The sequence below is a fragment of the Marmota marmota genome, unplaced genomic scaffold (genome assembly GCF_001458135.2).
Source record: "Marmota marmota marmota unplaced genomic scaffold, marMar, whole genome shotgun sequence".
Taxonomy (NCBI): Eukaryota; Metazoa; Chordata; class Mammalia; order Rodentia; family Sciuridae; genus Marmota; species Marmota marmota.
The window spans coordinates 5,143,434-5,158,417 of record NW_026000102.1 but is presented as its reverse complement, the minus strand read 5'-3'; the positions used below and the strand labels follow the sequence as shown (position 1 = coordinate 5,158,417).

The window sequence follows — 14,984 nt, the reverse complement described above, 5'->3', positions numbered from 1 at the left end:
AATTCCCGCACCACGGACCAGGAGGTCCGGCGGCCGGTGCCCAGCGAAGCCGCAGGCCTCGCAAGTCCATGCACCGGCCGAGGGACGCGCCCGATCCCGCGGCCACCCGCAAGGAGCCCAAGTCTGCAAAGCGCCGCGTACTCAGAACCCGCCTCGCGTCACTTTTGTCGTCAGGACCGCGGAGCCAATCAGAACCCAAATCGCGCGCTCCGCTCTGCAGACACTAGCCAGTTAGCGTGGGGATGGGCCCGTCCTGATTTGCATGGACGACGATCCTCAGCTAATGGGAATGTGACTGACGTGAACAACAACCAATGAGATTCTGTCAGGGGCGTGGCCGCGGGCGTCCCACGAGGTGAAGATGCTGCGGGCGGAACCTGCCGAAGCGAGCGGGATTCCGGGGAGCTAAAGTCGCAGGGGCAGGGCGGGAAGGAAGATCCGGAGCGGGGCACGGGATCCGGAGCTGGAGCCCCCAGGTGAGTGCAGGGGGAGACCCCGGCCGGCCGAGCTTTTCAAGGACTTGCGCCAGGAGGGTGGCGGCGAGCACCGTGGTCCCTCTCCATCTCCTCTTTCCCGGCCCTACGTCCCTGCCCCCGCGTCGTTCTCACCTCCTTTCCAGCCTCCTCACCTCCTTCTCCATCATCTCCCTTCCCCCATTCCATCCTCTCTTTGCTTCCCTGTCATCCGCCTGACCTTTCAGCTGGCATCCCCGACCCCAGCCCCAAACTTCATCCCTCTTTGGCATCCCGGTCTCAGCCCCTTTCCGTTCCGCAGCCTCACCTCCCGCTACGTTCCATCCTTCCTATCCCTTCTCTCGGCTTCTGCGCAGCCCGATGAGAGCCTTCCTAGTTACGAACCTCCCATCTCTATCCTTGTTGCTCTTCAGGGCAAATCCTTCATCCTCGCTGCCTGCCCCGGTCTCTCCTGTCCCTTGACCCCATCCTTTCACCTATTCTGCTCCCAGCCCATTCAATCTCTTCTCTCTCCACTTGCCCTGGTCCGCAGGACCTTGACACTCCCTTTCTGCACCAGTTCCTTTGGCTATGTGACTCTGCACTCCTCCACTTCATCCTTAGGTCCCTGCTCCCATTAGCAGCTTTTTCCCCCTGTCCAGGCCCTTCCAGGAGAAGGCACCAAGCACTTTTCCATCTCCCTACCTGCTGCTGCCCCTGCAGGATGCAGAGCCTCCACTGCTGCACAGCTTCCTACTGCAGTATCAGCAGCGTGTGTACCTGCCCACCTGCCCACCCTCCCATCTAGACACCTCCTGCTCACTCTTCCTGGCATTTGTCTTGGGGGGCTGCTGCCAGGGGGCTACACTTTGCCTAAAGCATCCTGGGGTGGCTCCAGGTGGGGAGTCCCCATGCACCCTTTCGTGTCTTCCTGGCCACCATCTCCCTCCCCACCCCACCCCCACTTTCCTGCTCAGGCTCACTTTGTGATTCAGCATTTTTGGGATTGGTAACTTTCTTTGCTTCCTGAAATGATGGGGACCTGATTGAAGGCAGGTGGTCTGGACTCTGAGGTGTAACAGGGCCAACTTAGAAACCAGATTCAATCTGCCTGGTTGAGAGAGGGACTGGAGATGGGTCCCACCAGCGGGGGTTGCCTTTTCCTCCCCTTCCATTTGTCTGCCCTGTGTGTTGAACTGGATCCAAGGGGAGATGACATAAGTAATAGCTCCTGGGGAAATGGGCTGTGAGCATTTATGGAAATTAATACATCCACATCCCAGGAGCAAGAACACCAAGTTCAGGCCACAGCTGTCCCACTGTCTGTCGCTTCAGGATTTCTTCCTTCTCTGCAACTTCTCCTCCCCCTCAAAAAATGCCAGCCCCCGCTTCTAATGCCAAGAGCAGCTCCCACTCTGCTCATGAAGCTGCAGTCAGGCCCTGCTGTGCAGGCTTTGGGGAATTGTGTGTGGAGAGTCGCATCTGTCCACCTGATTTGCACTTGGCAGACTTGTCTGCTGCAGAGCCCAGGCTCATGGGCAGCTCCTGGGATCATGGCCCTGAACTTTCACAAAGTGGGCTCCTCAGAGTGCACCAACTCCCCAGGTCCTGTCCCATCAGGCCCAAGGCGCAGCCTTGCCAAGAAACACTGTCCAGGTACAGTGGCACTGACAGGGCTTGCTCTGCTGCACATCCTTGCCTCAAAAGCAGCCTGGGGGAGACTTTCCTTATAAAACAGATACATCTTATTCTCTTTGCTACACCAGTCAACAAATAAATGCCTTGTGGGCACTGATCAGGACCCAGGGACTGTGCCAAACAATGGGGTAGAGGAGTCTCGTGAAAAAGCCTGAAACCTTTTTCATGTGTAAATGTTCAAAACCCTTGCAGGTCTGAATATGGAGCCTAGACTGCAGGAAGCATGCACAGCACTGGCTGCCCACAGGAGATGGGCAGGTGGGACACAGGCATGGTGCTGGTGAGCAGGAGGGCAGAGAGCTCTGAGGGCTGGCCAGCTCAGGAGGGCTTCCATACACGGGGCTGGCTCCTCTTTCTGTCCTTTCCTTTTTCAACCTTCTAAACCCAAGTGATTCAGGAGGAAAGGAGTGGCAGAGTTTGATTGGCAGTTTCCAGTGAGGGTGTGCAGGGAGGGGCTCCTGGTGTTTGTTGGTGCTCTTCATGGCAACTGGGCAAACAGAGTCTGCGTCAAGGGAAGGAGTACTCCTAGAAGCTTGGGGACCATGTTTCCGTTTCTGGGGACCCTGGCCAGAAGCAGTGTATATCCTTGGCTAAATTCTCAGTGATCTTTACATCGCCAAAGGCCCCAAAGTAAAAGCCTTTTTCCACAATCCCTGCATAAGGAGGCAAAACAGCAGGCAGCACTGGGGAAGGGCTGACTCTGAAGGTGTCCAGGGCCAGAGACCCCACTCCTTCCTTCAACCCCTCTCCTAAGCAGCCAGGAGGCCCCACCCTTAGGGGTGAAGACCCTAAAGCTGCAAGGGTCTTGGCCAACCAACAGCCAATCAGCTCTTGTCTCAGAGGAGTAAGTGGAAACCTAGAGAGCAGCTGCTTCCCCAAGGTCACACAGAGGCCACAATGGAGTTGGGTTAAACTCTGTGCTTCCCACTTATTTAGGCCCAATTCACCGCCATGGCTGCCCAAGCTGGAGGAAGCCAGCTCCCCAAGAGATGACCAGCTACCCTTTGGGAAGGCCTCTGTCAAGGTGTTGCTGACACTCATGGATAAGTCAGTGTCCTCTGGTGTGTCCATGTCCCTGGAGGGACTGTTAGGAGCAGGGGAGGTGCCACTCACCCCAGGGAGTTCTCAGGGACTCCAGTCCTGCCTGACCTGGGAGGTCACCTCACAAGTACACTGTCTGTTGTTCATGACTGTCAAAGAGATGGCCATGTAGTTAGAGAGGAGGTGGGAAGCCAAGGCCCTGGATAGGCTGGAGGGGAGAGGGGACTCCCCACAGTGGAATTGTACTTCCCCTCTGGGCCTGGTGTAACCCTGCCTAGGGCAACTGAGGCACAGGGTGGCCACAAGCCTCCCAGCTAGTGAAGAAACCTTGAACCTGTCCTTCCATGCCAGGACTCTGTAGCAACGATCCCTCTGCCTTCCAGCCACGCTGTAGCAAAGGGCAAAAATCCTCACCTCTGTGTGGGTGAGTCTCCCTGGATGCCCAGGAGTCAGGATTCAGTCCCAGGCCTCAAGGGATATGGAAACTCCTTCCTCGTGAAATGGAAGGTTCAAAAATGTTCTCCCCTCAGTGACCCAGCACGCTCCTCTGCCCATCTTCAGAGTGTATCTGTTAAGAGATGGGTCCTTGGTGCCACTGAGAGAGGCTCTCTGACTCAGTGAGTGCTCAGGAGGAAAAGGAACAGGCCTCCCCTCAGAGAGGAGACACCCTTGAAGGGGACATCACACCCTGGTCTTCATCCGGCCACTCTGTGTTGGCTTGAGGCTTTCCATTTGGTCAGGGATTGGCAGATGGGAGTTCCTGCCCAGGTGGACCTGAGTTACTGCAGGTCTTCACACCCTTCACCGTATCTTGGGAAGCTCAGACAAGTGGCATTTCTGTTCCTCTTCCCACACAGCACGGGAAGAGCTCTGACCCAGCCCAGCCTGGGTCCTGCCGCCAGCATTCACCTGGTTCCTAATCCCCATCCCATCCTGCTAGTCAGGGTCTCAGGAGTGGCCTCTGCCAATGACCATGTGGTTAGCCCCAAGGCCTGGGGAGTGCAAAAGTGTGGTTGGGTGTGTCACATGTCCCAGAGCCAGCCCCCCTCCCTGTCTCACCTGCTTCTCTGGCACTTGCCCTGCTTGAGTCCCTCTGCACACACCAGCACCTGCAGGTGGGCTATCTTGAGGCCATGCTGTTTGCAGACCAAGTAGAATTGGGAAAAGGAGAAAATATGGAGAAAGGGTGGGGACCACCTCCTACACTTCCCACTTGATCTCCAGACCAGTTAAAAGGACCTTCCTCACTGATCTGGCTGAGTGGCTGAAATCCGTCACCCACCTCAGCAGCTAAAAGCCGGGTGTCTCGGTCTGTGTTCTGTGGCTATAACAAGACACCTGAGGCCAGGTGATTTTAAAAACTCACAGTTCTGGAGGCTAGGGAGGCCAAGAGCACAGTGCCAGCACCTGGCAAGGACCTTCCTGCTGCACTGCAACATGGTGGCAGGCATCAGATGACAGCATGACAAGCCTATGTCAGCTTAGTCCTCTCTGCTTTATAACCCGCCAGCCCTGCCCTGGAGCCCCACCCTCACAACCCCATCTAATCCTAATTACCTCCCAAGGCCCCACCTGTAAAACCCATCAACATATGAATTGGGGAATTCAGTTTCCAGTGCAGGGAACTTGGGGGACATATTGAAACCCTGGCACCAGGTTCATGTTCCTTACCAGGTCCCTGCACCAGATTCAAGGCAAACCAGCAGGCCACCCATCACATAGGTGACCTCGCCACTAAGCGAGCCACTTCCTGGGTCCTGTACACTCGGGAGTCTTGTCCATGGGGTCCTCTGTCACCAGCCTTGGGCCTTTGTCCCAGTGGAGAGTTCATCCTTGTTATCAGGGCAGACTCACCACTGTGCCCTCTAAGCCACTTGGTTTCCTTCTCCTGCCTCCCTTTATCTGCATTGGAGGCCCCCGACACAGAGCAGGATGGTAAATGTCAGCTGCTCCACTTCCAGGAAGAGACCAAGCCCCAGCCACAGCCTACCTGGAGCCCAACTGAGCCCCAGGAAACCCAGAGCACAGGGGCTTGGGTTTCCTGCTGAGTCAGTTCATGAACCCACTCCAGACCTCTCAGAGAGGCTACCTGGTCCTGGGAGGAACCCTGGAGACTCCAGCCCAGCTGCCTGCACCCAGGGTAGAAAGGAGGGGTGAAGGGGAGAAAAAAGCAGGCAAGAGCCCATCCCTGGACAGAGGGTCATGCCTTGCCCTGGCCTCAGGCCTGGAGGCCCATGAGCCTGCTGGCTCCAGTGTGCACACCGGGCTGTCTGATCCCAGCAGCTCACGGGCACAAGGGGGCCCCTAGCCCACGGCTCTCCCTCTCATAGATGTGTTGTCATCTTCCGTCCCTGGGCAGCTTCACGATCTTTCAGGGCGAGCTCAGACCCTGATGTCCACGAGCTGTTGGTCCCGGCCCCGGGTGGAAGGTCTAGCACCCTGCCCTGGAGCTCTGCCATTCTGAGCTCTCATGGTAGCAGGGGCTCTGGAAGTGGTGTCTGTGCCACCCCTTATAGATGTAGGAGAGTCAGAAGTAACTAGGATGCATGGACACGGAGATTCTAATGAGTGCATTCATTATAAAAATAAACTTAAAACCTGTAAACCTCATGATGATGGGTAAAGGCCTACAGGAGACATGTGAGGGCTGACGGTGAGCCAGACCCCCAGCTCTAGCCTCTGGGGGCAAGAGCCAGGAAAGGCCAAAAGTAACCGCATGTCCCAATCTGAGAAACCCCTGTTGATGGGGAAGGAGAGGTGGGTGGCGGCCATTTGAGGTATACCCTGTGATGGGCAGAGCTGGGAGGGGTCCCTGCAGGAACCCCCAGCTGGGACCTGGCCAGAGGCCCACTAAGGGCAGAACATGACCCTGGGTGAAAAGGGTGAACGGAAAGGATGGTGTGGAGGCCAGAGCCCCCATGGAGCAGGACAGTGATGGGACGGGGAGGGAGAGGGAGCCCCAGAGGCTCCCAGGCTGTTCTTGGAGGGTCCAGTGGGTTGCACAGATGGAAAAAAGCAGGGCAGGAGGAAAGAGGGACCCCCAGATGGCAAGCACCATGCTGGGTCCTGCGCTTGCCTGTTGTGCCCATAGGCATTGAGAATGGAGGGCTAGGGCTCACATGAAAGGTGGACAGGGTCACCTGGGGCTCAGTGTCCAGAGAGAAGAGTGTGCAAGACAGTGCAGGGAGTGGGTGTGGGTGCCGAATCCGAAGGGGAAGTAAAGGTCAAGGAGGAGGAACACCGGCTTATTCTGGAGCCCAGGAGGAGGGAGACCCTGGGGCTGGGACAGGGTCTGCCGTGGAGGAGGCAGTCTGCACTGAGAGGGGAGCAAAGCCAGCCTCCAAGAGTGACGAGTGAAGGTCCTTGTCCCTGTGTGTCCCATTCAGAGACAGGCCCTGGCAGGCAACATAACCTTCCAGAGCTGGACCAAAGCCAGAGGCCACTCTGCTGCCTGAATGGCCTTGATAGGAAGAGCCGCCCCAGCCCCAGCCCCCGACACCCTCCTGGCTGCCCTCTGTCGGTTCTCTCTTCCGTGCATTACTCTGTTTCCTGCCCTTACGGAGGACACTTCTGGGGACACTCATGAACTGTCGGGCCCAGCTCAGCCTCCAGTGCTCTGCAGAGTGCATCCTCAGAGCAGTGAGAACAGGCCGAGTCATCGTGCCCATCAGCCCCGCAGGGCCCAGCACTGGACAGCCCCCGGAAGGTCCTGGGCAGCTGGGCAGGCTCATCAGTCACAGTTCCTTGTGACCCAGATTCAGGGGTTCCAAGACTACACTTTGAGAACACTTCCTGGCTATTTTGGTCTGTTGGTGAACTTTCCCGCCTCGGCTTCTTAAAGCAGCGCACGGAAAACTCTCTTTGATGGTTGAAAGCTCCGGCAAGAAGAGCTTCGGATTTCTTTAATTCTGAGGAATGTGTGAAGCCCACGTTCCACTGGAATGACCTGCTACCTTTTGTCAGCCTTAAATCTAAAATTGTGCGTTTATCCCAGTGTGTGCTCGGGGAGAGGCTATTGTTAGCTCCCCAGGCCCCTTGGAATGAGGTTTATTCAGGGATGCAGACGCCCGAATGCTTGTCCGCTGTGAGAAGCCAGAGCTGGGTGCAAGAGCAGACCCTGGTCACCGTGTGCGTACCCAGACCCTGTCTGCACTCTGTGTGTTCTCTTGGCCCTCACTGTGTGCCCCCGCTGCACCCCACCTGCACCACATGTTCTGTGAAGACACCTCCTGTGGCACCGCTCCCTGCTCCCTGCTCTGCCACCTCTGATCCTGCTCCTCACCCCCGGGGGGGTATTGTCTTTCCCTGGCACTAAATACATGGTATTTTTAGTCACCCGGGCCAGGAGGTATTCAGGTGTCACAGACAGGAGGCTCAGAGCCATCCTTCCCCTCTGCCCCGCAAAGGTCACTGGGTGTCTGGAGCAGGATGCGCAGAGCCCAGCTCAAACTCAACATCGCCCTTTCCTCGGGCGCACGGCTGTGCTTCGCTCCTCACCAGAGGACCGCAGGCCTCCTTGTTTACATCCCACTCATTGGCCAGGCAGCAGTGCTCAGGGGACATCAGCTGTCCTGTGTTGGCCACCTTGGGGACTCGGGTGCTGCTGTGCTTTCTCCTCATGCTGAAAGATAGGTTTGGGAAAAGCCGCTTGGAGCCTTTGTGGGCCAGCTTTGGGGGCATGGACCCCCACCCTCCCGGTGCATACAACAGTAGTCAAGAAGGGCCCGGAAAAACAGCTCCCCACAGAACGGCCTGTTCAGATGAGGCCGAGGCTGGCCACAGCAGGCTGTCGTCTTCCGCCCCCTGCTCATGGACCACAGACGGGCGCGGGTGAGCTTGCTGCGCCAGGCTGTGGCGGTGGAGAAGGGGACTATGGTCCACAGCACAGAGGTGCCCCGGGCCACCCCAGAAGCGCCTGCAGTCTGGTGGGCATGACACAACAGCGTCCACGCAGCACGGTCAGGAAAGGGGGAGTGAGAGGGAGCCAGGCCTGAAACCAGGAGCTGGGAGGTGGCCTTGAGGCAAGGAGAGCTGGGCACTAAGGGGAGAGGAGTAGCGTGTGGGGGGGGCACCGTGCTCGTGAGGAAAGGTCTTGAGGCCTGGGCATCTTTGGAAGATGGGCAACCTCCCCCGTGGCTGTACTGGGTCACTCACCCTGCATGGGTGGGGTGGGGGGAGTTGACCAGGTCCCCCTCCTCAAGGCCCCAAGTCTCCCTGTGCCACCCTCAGGGAACTCTAGGCTGCCCATGATGCCCATCATCTCCTAAACATGCACACAGAGCCCTGTGCCCCACTGGGCACTCACCTCTGCCTCACCCATGGCCAGAAGGTTCTGGCAAAGTCCACTGGGTGCTGCTGGGAAGATGCTGAGGAGAGGGTTTCTCCCCACCCTTCAGCAGCTGGTAGCCATGGCAACCATGGGGAGCCACTGGAGTGGCCCAGCCACCTGCTGGGCCGAGTGGGTGCCGAGGCCTGGCTGGGCCCCAGGATATTTCACATGGTTCCCTGGGGAGCAGCAAGTAGGGGGAGCCCTGGGCCAGGGGTCCTTCCCTCCAGCCCCTGGAAGGGACAAGAGGGCACCTGTCCCCAGGCTCAGAATCTCTGGTCCCTAATGCAGCCCATATCCAGCTTATTCTGTTGGGTGCTTCAGGGCTGGGTCCTGAGCTCCTGCAGCCAGCACCCCCAGGAGGGTCCCTTCAGGCTCTTCACGTCTGCAATGCTTGTAACCCAGCCTCTTTGTTTCAGGGAGGTGGAAACTGAGGCTGGGGAAAACCCATACTTGGTCTCGGCATCCCATAGGTCTCAAGAAGCTTTCCCCATAGCAGTTATTTCTGCGGATGTTCAGTCCCTCCCAGATGGTGAATTCCATGAGGATGGGTCATGCCTGTCCCTGTCCCACATCACCCCCAAGGATCTCTGAAGTCCAAGGATCAGGGCAGAAATCAGTCCCACACCAGAACCCCCCAGACCCTGCTCCATGCCCCATCCCTCAGCCCCAGCTCCCCATTTCAGACCAGGTGGTCTGGGGTGCATCCTCCAGGGGACCCTCATACATGATGATGATTTTTATCAGCAAAAGGCAGCCTGCCATGAATGCATGCAAATCCACACTCTCCCCACCCCTCCCCCATCGAGCCAAGTGAACACTCACTGGACCCAGGCTGATTCCACAGACTTAAAAGTACCCAGGCCCTTTGAGCCATTGTACTCACCTCCTAGGACTGCTCTTGGTGCCCATGTGTGGTTGCTTGCTTGCTTGCTTGCTTAATCAGTAGGTTGGCTGGCTGATTTTGTGGTGCCTAGGATCAAACCCAGGACTCATGCATGCTAGGCAAGTGCTCTTCCTCAGAGCTTTATTTTGGGGTGCTGGGATTGGACCCAGAGCCTTGTGCCTGCTGGGCAAGCACTCTACCACTGAGCTATAGCCACAGCCCTCTGTGCCCATGTGTCAAGGTCCAGGGCTCCAAGCTGCAGAGAGCTGAAGACCACAGTTCCTACTGTATGCTCAGGGAACAAGGAAAGCCGCAGCTGCCCCTGCCCTCTCGCCTCCCCTCTGATTGTTCCACCCCCAGGAGCTGGCTTGTAATGCATCCGCTGCCTCAAGCACAGGCTTCCTAGGACCAGGGAGAAGCCTTCAGAATCCTCAGAAGTACTAGATGGTCCTGGCCTGCCTGAGCTTGACCCCACCACTGAGGGACCCTCCCCAAGGTACCTCCCCAACCCAGCGCCTGAATACCAGGCAATGCCCAAGGCAGGACAGAGGTAGCCACAGCCTCTGGGGGCTGGCACCCAGCCAGACATGGCAGGAGGCAGGACATGCCTCTAGGCTGAAGGTGACCAAAGCCAAGTGTGGGACCTGCGTGCCGAGGCAGCCACAGTCCTGCAGCTGGCCTCCTACCCTGAGGGGCACAGGCTGCCTGCCTCCTGGAGTCTGGATGGGTGAGCCCCTTCTCCTGGCCTCTTGGCGTTCCCACACAACAGGTTCAGCCCTGGGTGCTGCCCGGCCAGAAAGGAGGACGCGGCTCTGATTTACAACTGAGGCACTGAATTATGTGCAGCTGATTCCTTTGAACTGCAGAAGCCTTCCCAAGGGGTCCAGATCCCGGGTTCCCAAGAGCAAAGAAGGTTGAGGTCCTAAGAGCAGAAGTCCAGGCCTCCAGGCCTGGATGGGGGCACTGGACTGCTGACAGCACTTGCCCTCGCTGCAGGAAGCGAGTCAGGTGTCGTCTGACTCTGGGAGGTGCTCAGGACAAGATGGCAATAATGATCGCTGCCCGTGGTTACTTTCGTTGACAATGGGCCCTCGTGGCGGGTTAACTCTCCGTGGGGTACCCCACTTCATATCTTATGTTCCTTTCCTCTAAATTCTCCAGCTGTCTCAGAGAGGGTACCGACCCTCTCTGCTTCACAGATGAGAACAGGTCCTAGACCTTGCCTGAGGTCCCGCAGCTAGCAATGGGCAGAGCTAGAATGGGACCAGTCCTAAACCACCGAGTCCTAGACCACCCTGTTAATGAAGCAAGTGCTCCCCTGACCTTGCTCCTGAGCCAGGTCACCAGGAAGCAAGCAAGGGGGACCCCGCACAGGAAGGTATGGCCCAGCCCCCAGCTGGCCCTGCTTGCTCTAGCTGCAAGCACTCCCATGGGATCTCCCCTACCCCACCCTGGCCATCTTCCTCTCCCTGCTTTTAGGCATACAGATGCTCCACAAGAAAGCGGACATGGGCATTCGTGTACAATGTATCAAATGTATTCTACTGTCACATGTAATTAATTAGAAAAAAAAAATTTTTAAAAAGAGAGAGAAAGAAAGGGGCCATTAAGGCAGAGGTCAGGGGCTGGAGTTGAGGTTCAGCGGTAGAGCGCTCTCCTAGCATGCATGAGGCGCTGGATTCAATCCTCAGCACCACATAAAAATAAATAAAATAAAGGTATGGTGTCCCACTACAATTAAAAACAAAAATTAAAAAAAAAAAAAGGCAGAGATCATAGGAGAGGCCCCTCCCCTCACCTGTCAGCCTCAGAAACCCCTGGGAGTCCTCCACTACTGTAGTAGCCCAAGGACTTTCCCCAACAAGGAGACCACAGGAGGGGCCGCCTCCTTTCCTGCTTTTCCAACACATGCTAAACACTTTTTCATCTTTCCACTCTTCCAAGCGAGGCTGCCATGAACGCTCCTGAGCGTCTCACCTCACTTCCTCGCTTGACCTGGTGGGGTGAAGTTGTGTAAGTCGGGTTCCCTGTGCCCCAGAACCCGCCCCTCGGTGGAGCAGCCTCAGTGCGGCCTCACCAGCATTGAAAAACGCATCTCCCTGTCCTTTGTGGTTGCGAAGGCACAGGGCCTGATGGTTTTGTTTTGCGGATCTTTTTACTCAGCGGAGGCTTTAATGGATATGGTGGGTAAAGCTGGCTTTCAGATTGCTGGTGTGCCGCATGGGCATGATATTAATCTTTCATGCCTCTGTCCTGTCACGTGATGATGGGCCAGTAATCCTCTTTGAAGCCCTTTGTTATCTATTCTTACCCTTCCCCCCAAGTGAGGCCGGGAGCAGAAGGCGGGAGCAGAGCCCCACACAGGGTGACTTGCCCGTGAGAAGGTGCCTTCTGTGCTTCCTTCCATCGTGCTAGGGCCAGAGGGCTGTCGAGGCGAGGTGGGTACACGGCAGTACCCCGTTACCCGTGGTCTCCTTCCTGAGGTTGCAGACACCCTCAATCAAACTTGGTCTGAAAATATCAAATGGAAGTTGCCAGAAATGAACAATTCATAAGGTTGAAGTGGCTTCTATTACATTGCATTGTAATTGTTTTATTTTACCATTAGTTATCGTGGTTATCTCTTCCTGTGCCCGGTTTGTAAATTAAACCTTATTATAGGCAGGAGTACAGGAGAAAGCATGGCTTGCACAAGGTTCAGTCTTATCAGGCTTCCAGGCATCCTCTGGCGGTCTTGGAATGCATGCCCTGTGGACAAGGGGGCACTGCCCTCTCAGTTTCCTGGTACCACAAATGGCTAAGCTCAAAATAGCCCCATTCATTCTCTGGCAGTTCAGGAGGACAGAAGTGCAACATCGCCATGTGGGCAGGACAGGGACCTTCGGGAGGCTCGGGGAGTCTCCTGCGGGCCTTCTGTTTCTGGAGGCTGCCACAGCCCTTGGTGCCCCTCGTCCACCTCAGGCTCAACTTCCATTGTCACATGCATCCTGTCTGTCACTGCCTCTTGTAAGGACCTTGTTGTTGGACATGGGGCCACCATAGAGCAGGATGATCTCATCACAGGATTCTTACCTTAAACATCTGCAAAAGTCCTTTTGCCAAATAAGGTCACCTTCACAGGCACCAGGGCTTGGACGTACCCAAGGACACATTTCAACCTACTACAGCAGATTTCTGATTCCTACCCCCACCCAGTGCTCCCTCCGGAAGTTTCCATGGCTCTCTTTCTAGTGTGGTGGCTCTTCCTCCTTGACAGGGATTGGATACCAGGTGTCGCTGGCCAAAGAGTGAGGGCGGAACGGCAGGACATGGGCATCCAGCAGGCTCATGCTGGGTCACGACCCATACAAAGCCAGCCATGGGGCCTGGAGCTGGGACTAAGCACCAGGAGTGGGATCCAGGGTGGGTCTCCTGTCTCCTCTGGCTGGTAGGTTTGGAAGGCAGGACTCCCTCCTGGTTCAGAGAGCTCAGCAGCCCGGGGAGGCAACAAGAAGACCAGGCCTGCCCCTTGCAGGGGGCAGTGGTGGGGGTCACTGAAAGGAGGAAGGCCCAGGTACATACGGACATAGCTCCCCACTAGGAGCAGGTGGGGTTCTCAACCCGTGGCCCTGTTTCCAGGATGCCGGCCTGTGCTGCCCCCTAGAGGGGACAGATGGGTACCCTAAACTTGAGGAAGGCCTCTGTCTAGGCGTCCCCTAGTAAATAGAGTAGCACGATGCACAAGAGGCAGAGCCTTGAGACATGCTACTGGGCCACACCTTTCTTCTAAGCTTCCAACTCCCCTCTGAGAAGGGAGTCAAGGCCTTCGCCCCCCTTTTCTTCAGAGGCTGTGACTGAGGTCCCTCTACTGCACCTGCCCAGTAATGAGAGTTCTTGAGTGAACACGGTCCTCGTGGGTGAGCTCAGGCTGGCATGAGACGCGGGTCGGCCGTGAGCAGCCAGCCCTGTTCTCTACCAGGACAGTGCTAAGCCCAGCAAGGTGCCTGGACACACTGACCAGTGTCCTGTACACAGCCACCTAGAGGTAGGCGCCATCACCACAGCCAATGCAGCAGACCCCCTGATGCTGCCAGAAGCTCAGGTCATCTGGGTGCAATGGCAGCAGCTGCCACTTTGCCTGCAGGACCCCCTGCCCCGTTGCTACATATGGGTTCTCTCCTCAGGTGTGGGTTTGTCCAGAGCTTCAGAGAGGGAGAGGCCCCAAGCCTTCAGGGGGGCAGGGGGACAAGGCCACATGGCCCAGGGGACTGCTTGGTTGCAGAGGAGGCCAACATGGCCACCCATGTAAAGTGACTCTCCCTCCAAAAGTGCCCATCTCAGAAATACCAGGATGCCAGCTTCTCCCTCCTGCCCCCACCCTGGGGTGCAAGCAGTTAAGACCCACCCTGTCTGCCTGGGAAGACAGGCAGCAGCTGACAGCCATTCCGCCCATCCTCCATCCCTTGGTCTGCGGGGGCTGGACATCCCCCAGCCTCCCTTCCCTGCTGAGTCAGGCTCTGGGGCTCAGCACTGCCTGGGACGGTTCTTATTTCCTCCCCACCCCCATCTGGGTTTTTCCTGCTTTGGCTCACTTAGACTCTCCATCTGGCCAGGAGAGGAGGCTCAGCATTTTCTTTATCCCCGCTATGGTGGATGCACCAGAAGGCATGGGAGGACCCAGGCTCTGCAGCCACTGCCTGTGCACCCTGCTGCTCTCACCCTTGCAAGGAGCACAGCATGTCCTCTGGGCCCCCCAACCCAACCACCTTCCCTCCCTCATCGATTGTCTGGCGAGATATGGAGGTTCTGTCTCTGATGCTGCAGCCAGGTAGACACCACTGTGAAGTGGGGCAGGAGGTGCTGCAGCAGTGGCAGCAGGGTCCCCTCCATCCAGTGAGGCTGCAGGTGCCAGCAGAGTCGCCTGAGTTTGCTTATCCCCCGCCCCGAGGGAGCTGGCAAGTGGGGGGCAGGGGTGCTGCCTCACAAGTAACCCCGCTGTGGCACCAGGGGCAAGGGAGTCTGGAGGTGGCCATCAACCCTGCAGGTGACTTTTACTTGATGTGAAGGGCAGGGCTTGGATTTCACAGAAAGGCAATGAACCAAGTCCCCTTGCACTGTGTCCCCCTCACCCTGCTAGTGGCCTGTTTGCTCCCAAGGACAGGACACCCTGGACCTTCTACCCACCCTCTCTGAGAATCTTTCAGGACAAGACCTGCTGCCCCCAACCTCAGAGGGGCTGAGAACTGCTCTAGGTGTCCTCAGGACCTCGAGGGCTGTGCCAAGGAAGTGGCAGCCTGAGAAGTGGCTCTCGCTATCCTGAGCGCTGTCCCTGCCCGCCAGCCCCAGGCATCTCACTGTGCCTTGAACCTCGTCTGCCCCCCAGCCAGCAGAGGGGCTGCCCCTCTGCAGGAAAGTCAGGCGTGGGGCCACCTGGAGAAGGTGTCCTGTGACTGTGGCCTGGGCCCCAGAAGGAGGCCCTGGGCAGCCCTGCCCCATTCCTCAGAGAGTAGCCACAGTGAGAGCCACGAAGGCAAGACACAGGCATGCCAAGGGGACAAAAGCTAGAGCATCCGTGGTGAGCTCCACCCTGGCCAGCATGTTG

General features: G+C 57.2%; 1 protein-coding gene across 3 annotated transcripts in view; it reads left to right on the top strand.

Annotated features, from left to right (window-relative positions):
• The first annotated feature begins 9 nt into the window (after positions 1 to 9).
• Kcnab2 (potassium voltage-gated channel subfamily A regulatory beta subunit 2) overlaps positions 10 to 14,984 on the top strand; it is an 84,669-nt gene continuing 69,694 nt past the window's right edge. The window contains exon 1 of one of the 3 annotated variants that reach the window (XM_048783732.1): positions 10 to 476. The gene's annotated coding sequence lies outside the window, so the exon portion shown is untranslated. The remainder of the gene's footprint in view (positions 477 to 14,984) is intronic. The other 2 variants (XM_048783733.1, XM_048783731.1) reach the window with 2 other exon arrangements.